The sequence below is a fragment of the Hemicordylus capensis genome, chromosome 6, assembly GCF_027244095.1.
Source record: "Hemicordylus capensis ecotype Gifberg chromosome 6, rHemCap1.1.pri, whole genome shotgun sequence".
NCBI lineage: Eukaryota > Metazoa > Chordata > Lepidosauria > Squamata > Cordylidae > Hemicordylus > Hemicordylus capensis.
In genome coordinates this window covers 61,063,103-61,072,714 of record NC_069662.1, presented here as the reverse complement: position 1 = coordinate 61,072,714, position 9,612 = coordinate 61,063,103, and the positions used below count along the sequence as shown (strand labels likewise).

The window sequence follows — 9,612 nt, the reverse complement described above, 5'->3', positions numbered from 1 at the left end:
TTTTGATATGGCCTATTTCACGTGATGGATATTTCTTGTGAATGTGTATTTCACTCTCTGAACCATGCCACCTTTTTTCTTTTTCTTTTCTTTTCCAATTTTTGACATTATGTGGTATACAAACATCTTCCCTAGTTTTATTTTCCCCTCCCCCCGTCCTCCCCCCAAGCCCAACCTTTCCACCCCAACAGCCCTTCCTCATTAAAACCACCACCACCACCACCACCTGAGGTATCAAATGAACAAAACTTGAAGCTTCTTCAAGGCTAGGCTAGACAATTTCATCACTCTCTGCAATTGCATGCTGGTTTTTCACATCCAGCTTTTAGTTCACATCTCCCCTGGAATGGAGATGTGTGTTCATGTAGAGGAAGAATGGCAGTTCAGCCCCCAAACAGCAGAGCAAAACCAGTTTGGTGAGAAAGCAGCAAAGCAAGAGGTCTTGAGACAGTTCTTTAGTATTGAAGAACTACAAGGATTTATTTAAAGAAAAGGTTACAAACAAATGTGAAAAAGCCTGCAGCTTATTTCAGCTGTAGCTCATGGCTGAAGAGAGAGACCAAAACAGCCATCTTTGGAGAGGCAAAATGGAGACTAACACTGGAAGAACAAAGAGGGGAGGAGTCCAGCACTTTTATCCATGACCCTAACCCACCCACCCCCAGTGGTCACTATGAGACATTGCAGCTGAGAGCTGATGCTGCCAGGGTCCTAACTCCAACAGTTCACATATCAGCCAGATTTACTTTGAAGTCCCTGTGAGTCCCTGTGTATCTGGGAGCACTTCACACACAGTTTGGATTTTTCATTACACATTAGAATGTAGTCCTATTTATATCCAGGGTTTAAAAAAAAAAGTCCACTTCTTGTGTCTTTTTTTTGGGGGGGGGGCAACTTCGAATTGCAGTAAAGCCTCACAGTAAACCCTGCTGTCTGGGAAAGTCCATGGAGGTTGCATAAGTGGTTGAAATTAGGAGGTACCAGAGACTGTGACAGTACACAGAAAAAGGACATGTGTGCCACAGGCAATGACAGCTCCTCTAAACTACCTGGTAGTGGCCCAGCTCTGCGGACCATTTTTAGCTGCTAAGGGGTCAGTCTCGGACATTTTGGGCACATCCTCACTACAAACATAATCCAGTTTCAAACCTGTTTACCTGCCATGGTTTCCCACCAAGGGTCTCTGGGAACTGTAGTTCTTGAAGGGGCTGGAGGTCTTTAACAAAGAATTTTCAGCACACTCACAAAACTATTGTTCCCAAAGTGTGTCCTCCCTTAGCTACTGTGACTGGGTGGCTAACATTGCAGGTTGCTCTGTAGTTTGCTGTGTGGGTTTGAGTCCCCCCTGCTTCCTGTTTTAGCCTCTGCTGGTGGCCAGGTGTGCAAAATACAAGCTTGGTCCTGAATCTATGGTTCTCATGGGTAGGACTTCAACCCAGTCCACATGCTTCCTAGCCTGGAGCCCTATGCAGTGAATGAATGGGGATGACTCCTGTAAGAGTGTAGCTGTGGTGCTTTTGCTGCTTGTCCTAGATCCTTCCTAGCTCCTTTCTCTCAGATGAGTATTGCTCCTCCAGGAAGACTTGAATCCTTGGGAAGGCCTGTGTGTTTCTTATACATGAAACACACAGGAGGGGAAAGCACTGCACCAACAAATAGGAAAGCAAGAAACAGGAACAGCACAGTAGCAATTTGTTAAAGAGTAGAACCCGATGCATTTTGAATCGAACTCTTCTTCTGGGGAAGTGGTTTACAAAACAGAAAACTGTCCTCAACTTCTAAACAGATTAGCTAGTCTCCAAGTAGAGACTAGATCTAAGTAGTAGATCTCTAGGTAAAACTCTAGTAGGGATGTCAGGGTCCCATCATCATTGCTCACCTGACAAAGGTGGTGGGCACCAGTGCCAGGCCCCTTCCTTGGTGTCCAGAGGCTTTACCTCTGAACACTGTGATAAGCCCTCTGCTGGGCTCATTTTGCCCCCTCTGGCTTCTCTCCTGCCCCAATGGAGTGTCGGGTTCAAATTGTGAAATCTCACAAGACCTTGCGAGATCACGTGGGCTTGCGAGATCTTGTGCCTGCTGTCTCGTGGGAGTTCCGGGAAGACCAAGAACTCTCATGAGACAACCTGTGGGATTTTGACAGAATATAAAGATTGGCTGGCTGATGATGACGGGGTCAGACTGGTGAGAGCTGCCCAGTGAGTGGGAGCTCAAGGAACCAAGGGCTGAGGGGCAAGAGCTCTAGGACAGGCGGCCAGTGTCGCAAACAGGCATCTGAAGGGAGATTAGCTCAACAGCCCAAACTCTGAGGCTGGAGCCAAGGTTGCCGCGATCACGGGGCACAAAGGGGCTCCTAACAAGGGCTCTTAACAAGGGATTACTCTTTATTAAATCGCTAGTGTACTGTTCCTATTTGTTTCTTATGCATGCCACCTTTGCTATTCCACCAACCTATTTTCCATCCTTTTATGTGGTGCAGTCAAAAGGTCATGGTAAGCGGTATGAATGAATACAAGGAGATCTTGACTCTTGGTATGCTGGGACTCCTAGAAGCTCTGCGTTGATTGGTTCTTGCTGTCTGCACTTTGATGCTGGGAGAGTAACAGGTTGCTCTGTTCAGAAATAAATACATAAAAATAAATAAAAAATAAACTCAAGGGTCACCCGGTGAAACTGATGGCTAACAGTTTCAGGGCATACAAAAGAAAAGTAATTGTTTATGCAAAACACATGGGAATCACTGTCAAAGATGTGGCAACAGCTACGTGTCTGGATAGGTCTAGAAAAGGGCTAGGCAAGCTAATGGAGAGTAGATCTATAAATCACTTTTAGCCATGTTTGCCAAATAGAACTTTGAAGTCCAAAGGCCAGAGGCGTATCTAGGGAAAATAGCACCTAGGACAAGCACCGAAATTGCGCCTCTGTCCAAACATCTGACACCCATCTTTCAGATAACTTTACCATAATATCAGCTCAAAAATACAACTCCAGACAAATTCAGGAGAAACAGGTTATAAGCAACACACACATTAATACACACATACAACCACATATGTGGCACATATGTGCCAGTCACCTTCCCAAGGAAACACAGCACATCCATGTGCTGGGCATACCTCCATAGAGCTAAGCAGTGAGAACTCTACAGGTTGCTGCCACCAAGAAATTCAGGGATGGTTTTTTTCTGTCCAAACAGCTTTTGCCTTAAAGGGAGATGGTTGCAATCGGAAATCCTAGGGCCCCCAAACAATCTGAAATTATCCAGCAGCTTACAATAGGCTTGGATCCAGCAGCCTGATCAGGAAGAAGGTGGAAGTTGCAACTAGCCACAGAACAGCAAAACAGTGTGATATTCAGTTTGTTTTTTTAAGCACCATACAAGTTAAAGGCAGGCACTTTCCAAGTTTGAAATCCCACAAACCTTATAATCAGATTGGTTGACAATATGCAGATAAAGACAGAGCTGTATAAAGAATTAAACAGTATGCGAGTGAATATTTCTATTTTATTCCTTGCCTCCCTGCCCCCACCCCCGCCATACCCTTAAGTTTTTCCAGCTTACAAGGTATTAAACCAACATTGTCTTTTTAAGGGATGTTTTGTCCACTTACTTTTGTGCCATTTATATCTGTTTTTTAAATGCTCGGGTCCCTTGCCAACAACTTTGCATTCTTCTGACTCCGTAGATCAGGGAAAAATTTAGACTTGGGTCTTGCAGAGGCCATTTGAGCATGTGCGGTGGCCATTTTTGTTTTCAGCAGCCTTTTTTTATTTTTTAAAAATGGCCACCACACATGCTCAGCTGGTCCCTGCGAGGTCCTATGTTTTGCCAGGCCTCGCAGAGGCCTTCTGAGCATGTGCGGCGACCTCCAAAAAATTAGCCCAAGACAGGCTGTGGCAGTGATCTAAGATCACTCCCCCGGCAGGGGGAGGGGGAAGCTTTGTAGACCTCCCACACCTGTGGCCCTTAGGAAGCCCCCCCAAAGGAGCTACAGGTTAAAAAAATGTTTTTTGTTTTTTTTAATTTAAAAATCTGCAAATTGGGGAGGGGGTGGGGGGCAGCATGGCACTGGTGCCCCCCCCAGCAGCACCTAGGGCACGTGCCCTGGCTGCCCCCCCAGTTTTGCCTATGACAAAGGCATATATCTCTGAAAACCAAATGCTAGAAACAAACAAGAGGTGAGGACTGTTGCCTTCATGCCCTTCTTGTTCACTTGCCATGAGCATCTGGCTCAGGGATTCTCAACATTGGGTCCCCAGAGTTTATTGGACTTCAACTCCCATAATTGGAGGGATGGAGCAGGGAGCAGGGTTCAGTCTTGTCCCCCATGCTGTTTAACATCTACTGGGAGAGGTCATCCGGGGACTTGGACTGAGTTGTCAGCAATATGCAGATGACACTCAGCTCTATCTCTTCTTGTCACCTGATCCTAGGGAGGCAGTGGATGTCCTGAATTGGGGGCTGGAGGCCGTGATGGGTTGGATGTGGGCTTATAAACTGAAATTGAATCCAGACAAGACTAAGGTAATGTTGGTCAGTAGGAGAGCCAATCGGGATGAGGAGATTTTACCGGTTCTGGATGGGGTTGCACTCCTCTTGAAGGAGCAAGTACGCAGCTTGGGGGTACTACTGGACCTGGCTCTGCTTTTGGAAGCTCAAGTGGAGGAGGTGTCCAGGGGTGCCTTTGCACGGCTTCGGCTAGTGCGCCAGCTGCGTCCCTTTCTCGAGAAGGCAGAGCTGGCCACAGTTACCCATGCCTTACTCACATCACAGCTGGATTACTGTAACGCGCTCTACATGGGGCTGCCCTTGAAGAATATCCAGAAACTGCAGCTAGTGAAAAATGTGGCAGCTAGGGTTTTATCTGGAACTACCTGGTGGGAGCACATCACACCCATTTTGAAAGAGCTACACTGGCTACCAGTTTGTTTCCAGATCCAATTCAAGGTGCTGGTTTTGATCTTTAAAGCCCTTAATGGTTTGGGCCTGGGATACCTGAGGGACCACCTGCTCCCAAGGGTTGCTGCCCACTTGATGAGGTGAACTTGTGGATGCAATATGGGCAGAAAAGAATTGCTTCTTTGCTGCACGTAATGCCTGAGCATAGATCTTCAAATGAACTCTATGTTGCAATCTGACGGATTCAAGCCGAGTCTTTCTCCACCTGCGCTCCAGTCGTCTACCTTGCCGCTTCAGCCCCCTTAGTTATTCTGTATACCAAGGGGCCAATTCTGAAGAGGGTTGGAGAGTAGTCATGTGCACGGACCGGTTCGGAAGCCATTCTAAAGGCCTCCAGACTGGTCCAGACACGGGGTGTTTTTGGTTCGGGAAGATGGGGTGGGGGGTTCCAATAAAGATAGGGGGGCTTTACTTACCCCTCCCAACAACTGCGCCGTATTTCATTGAGCAATCGGGCGGCAGGATATCTCCCTGCCTCCCGCTTCATTTCCCGCTCAGCGGCTCCAAGTTTCGTATTAAGAATCGGGCGGCAGGATAGCTCCCTGCCGCCACCTTTAAAGCCCCGCTCGGCTGGCGGCCACCCCCAAGAAGACCCCTGCCGCCCCCAAGAAGACCCCCAAGAAGACCCCTGCCGCCCCCAAGAAGACTCCTGCCGCCCCCTTCTTGCGAAATCCCTCCCATTGCAAGAGGGCGGCAGGAGAACTCCCTGCCGTCCCCTTCCCCGGTCTGGCTGCAAATGGCCTCTAAGAAAATGAGATGAATTTCTTCTAATTTCTTTCTTCTAAGAAATGAAGCGGGTGGCAGGGAGATATCCTGCCGCCTGATTGCGCAATGAAATACGGTGCGGTTGTTGGGAGGGGTACGTAAAGCCCCCCTATCTTTATTGGAACCCCCCACCCCAGTGCCGGACCGCAGCTCCGCGGTTCCGTGCACACCCCTATTGGAGAGGACGCTTAGGAGCAATCATGTCTACTGCCCCAGTGAATTTGCTGCTCCAATTCTCCACCAGGGCATCAACAGGATCGCCGGCAAAGCCAACACTAAATCCCTCCAAGGCTTCTTGAAATCCTGTTGGATCCAATAACCTTCTTGGGCAGACCATCCTAATAGGTCCCTCACCCCTGCAAAGGTGGGGTGTGACTGTGAGTCCAACCTTAAGCAGATGGTGGTCCGTCCATGACAATGGGGAAATCACAGGAGTCCCCACCCATGGAACACCACCCTCATCAGAGTGAAAGACCAAATCAAGCACATGACCTGCAATGTGCATTGGTCCCAAGACCGCTTGAGATAAGTCCATAGTTGTCATGGCCACTATGAACTCCTGAGCCGCCCTGGACAAATTGGTCCCAAAATGAACATTGAAGTCCCCCAGCACCACAAGCCTTGGGGACTCCAACACCAAACCCGAGACCAAGTCCATCAGCTCAGTTAGGGACTCTGTTGAGCAGCGGGATGATCAGTACACCAACAGAAGCCCCAGTCTATCCCTGGTCCCCAAACATAAGTACACACATTCGATATGGTCTGACACTCTAACAGGGATCCTGGTAAGGGACATATTATTCTTATAGACCACAGCCACTCCACCTCCCCGCCCGCCCCCCGCAGTCCCTCACCTGCTCCTCAACAGGTGAGGAAGAAGGAAGAAGCCGGGAGGAAGAAGCCGGGACCACACTGGGCCCCCAGCCTCCCCCAACCACTAGTTCTCTGTAATACATACCAGGTTGGTGCATTCATCCAGAATCAAATCATAGATAGTTTCTGATGTGTTCTGGACCAACCTGGCATTACAGAGGAGTAAGGTGAGGTTCCAAGGGTAGTCGGCACTGCTCCTCAAGGTCAAAGAGCTGGCAGGACCGTCAGAAGGGGAAACAGCTATTTAATTTCTATGTCCCCTTCCCTTGTAACAGCCCAATGTCCTGCCAACGTTACTTCTTCTGTTTCCCACCACCACCAGAATTGCCGCCCCACAGTCAGTGGACATGCCCCTTGTATCCCCATCTCCAGGTAAGCCCAGACACATTATAAAAGATCATCACCTAGGACAAATTAAAACAGAAGCCCCATTATTAAATGCCCACCACATACAGATACCTGGACCAAGAGACCTGTCCCTCACTGTCCCCCAAAGTGGCTCCCCCAAAGGGGTGACCCCTTTTGGTGTTGCCCCTTCAGTGGCAACCCCACCAGTGTCCCTTATAGGGCCAGAGATGACCTCCCTAGTCAGGTGGAAAGCAGGGACTGCTGAGTCACTCCTGGGTCCCGATCCTGCACAGCAGCCACTGCCAGAGACCACAATCCCACAGGTCAGGCAGAGGGCTGGCAGATGGTCTCACCCTCTCCTGCAGGCAGGCACTCAACAGCAGCAGAAGCAGACAGCCAACACCAGTCTCTCACCCTGGGGGCTGTCTGGGAAGCAGGTGGTCTCTCCCTCTGCTGCAGGGCTTCATGTAGGCTGAGGCTAGAGGCAGTGTCCCTTATAGGGCCAGAGATGACCTCCCTGGTCAGGTGAAAAGCAGGGACTGCTGAGTCACTCCTGGGCCCTGATTGTCTTCGTTACATGATTGTCTCTGCTGCTGCTCTTTGTACTCTGTATTGCTTTTATGCTTGTGTTTTAAATTTTAAATCCAATTTGTTTTATATTTTTAGCTTAATATTTTAATTATGTCTTTTTTACAATCTTGTTTTTAAATTTTGCTGTAAACCGCCTGTTTTAATGAAAGGCGGTATATCAATTTAACAATACAATAAAATAAGTAAATAAATAAATAAATAATCCCTAACCAAAGGCCACTGGGGCTGGGGATTATGGGAGTTAATAACATCTGGGGACCCAACATTGAGAATCCCTGATCTAGCAGACCAGAAGGAACTAGCAACACTTCATGGAGGACAGGTCTATCAGCAGCTACTAGTCTGCTGTCTTCATGGAGGACCATGAAGGGCAGGTCTATCAATGGCTACTAGTCTGTTGTCATGATGGAGGACAGGTCTATCAATGACTACTATGCTGTCTTCAGGGAGAACTTCAGGGAAGACTTCAGGGAGGGCAGGTCTATCAGTGCCTACTAGTCTGGTGTCTTCATGGAGGGCAGGTCTATCAATGGCTACTAGTCTGGTGTCTTCATAGGGGACTTCATGGAGGTCAGGTCTTTCAACCTGACAAGAAGTCTGCTGTTTATGGGCCACCTCCAGCCTCAGAGGCACGGTGCCTCTGAATACCAGTTGTAGGGGAGCGATAGTGGGAGAGGGGACATGACCTCGTCTCTAGCCTGTGGGCTTCCCAAAGGCACCTGGTGTGCCACTGTGTGAAACATGCTGGATGCTGGACTGGATGGGCCTTGGACCTGATCCAGCTGGGCTGTTCTTATGTTCTTGACACCCTTATTTCCAATGAGCATCATGTTGTGCAGCTGCATTTGTACAATTTAAAGTCTAAGCGAAACTGCCCTGTTCTGCAACACCACTTTTATACACCTGCAGCAGTGTTGACAGGTGCTCAACTGCCCACATTTCATTGTGTGGTATGCAGGTGATTGGCAGGAGGCTCCTTCTGTTGGCAAGATTTTGTCAGAGATCAGACAGCTGCATTGGACCCTCCTCCCAATGCTGACTTTTCCCCCTCCCCTCCCCCTCCCCCTCACCACTGTGGTAGCACAATGTGAGGAGGAGGAGGAGGAGGAGGAGGAGGAGGCAGGCATCAAAGAGGGAGGATCTCCAACTCCACTCAGATTTGAGAGAAGCAGACATGGCCATTCACAAAAGTGTCACTGTTGGCTCAGGTTATCTGGTTTTATGGGCTGTGTGCACAGGTCTACCATTTATGCACAACAAAGTAATAGAATTGGTACAATGATTCTGCTAGACAGTACTCTTTATGCTATTTGAGATTTCTCTGTTTTCACATACAGATGACCAAAGATGCAAATTGAGGAGGGGAGTCTCTGGCCTACGCTGGTAAGTAACTACTGGGGTCAGAGGAGAGCGGTAAGGCAAGGGGAGGGGCCAAAGCAGCCAAATCGCTTCCAAAGTGCATTGGCCTCCTATGGCCACAGGGTGCTTTGATTCAGAATGAACAGGCAGACTTCCTGTTCAAATCCAAATCAAAGCTTTGGTGGTCCAATTGGTCTGAATGTCTTCTGATTCAAACCACCACCACTTTGCACCACTCTAATAGTCCTTAGACCACTTGTTCATACGTTCTTTCTGTTTCTCATTGAATATCTAAGGATACCCTTAGCCCCTTCGCCCTTTTGCTACAGCTCTGGATATGTTGTCAGGTATGGAAAGAGCTGCTGGTTTGCTCTTACACTTCCTTGAAGCAAAGTTTCTTTCGAAGGACCAAAGATAGGAGGATATCCTGCTCCATTCCTCATCCAATGCCATTGAAAATGTGAATGAGAGACTACATGTGAGCACTGTAAGATATTCCTCTTAGGGCCTCTCTGGAAAGAGCATCTGCATGCTTGCATGCAGAAGGTTCTAAGTTCCCTCCCTGGCATCTCTAGATAGGATTGGGAGAGACTCCTGCCTGCAACCTTGGAGAAGCTGCTGCCAGTTTGTGTAGACAATACTGACCTAGATTGACCAATGGTCTGACTCGGTATAAGGCAGCTCCCTATGTTCTTATGTCCATATGATTATGTCCA

The 9,612-nt window shown here is 48.4% G+C and overlaps 1 long non-coding RNA gene across 1 annotated transcript in view; it reads right to left on the bottom strand.

Annotated features, from left to right (window-relative positions):
- Positions 1-639: 639 nt before the first annotated feature.
- The window catches only part of LOC128331128 (uncharacterized), a 29,025-nt gene continuing 20,052 nt past the window's right edge, over positions 640-9,612 (bottom strand). Inside the window, exon 3 of the long non-coding RNA XR_008310273.1 lies at positions 640-2,612. This is a non-coding gene — a long non-coding RNA (uncharacterized LOC128331128). The remainder of the gene's footprint in view (positions 2,613-9,612) is intronic.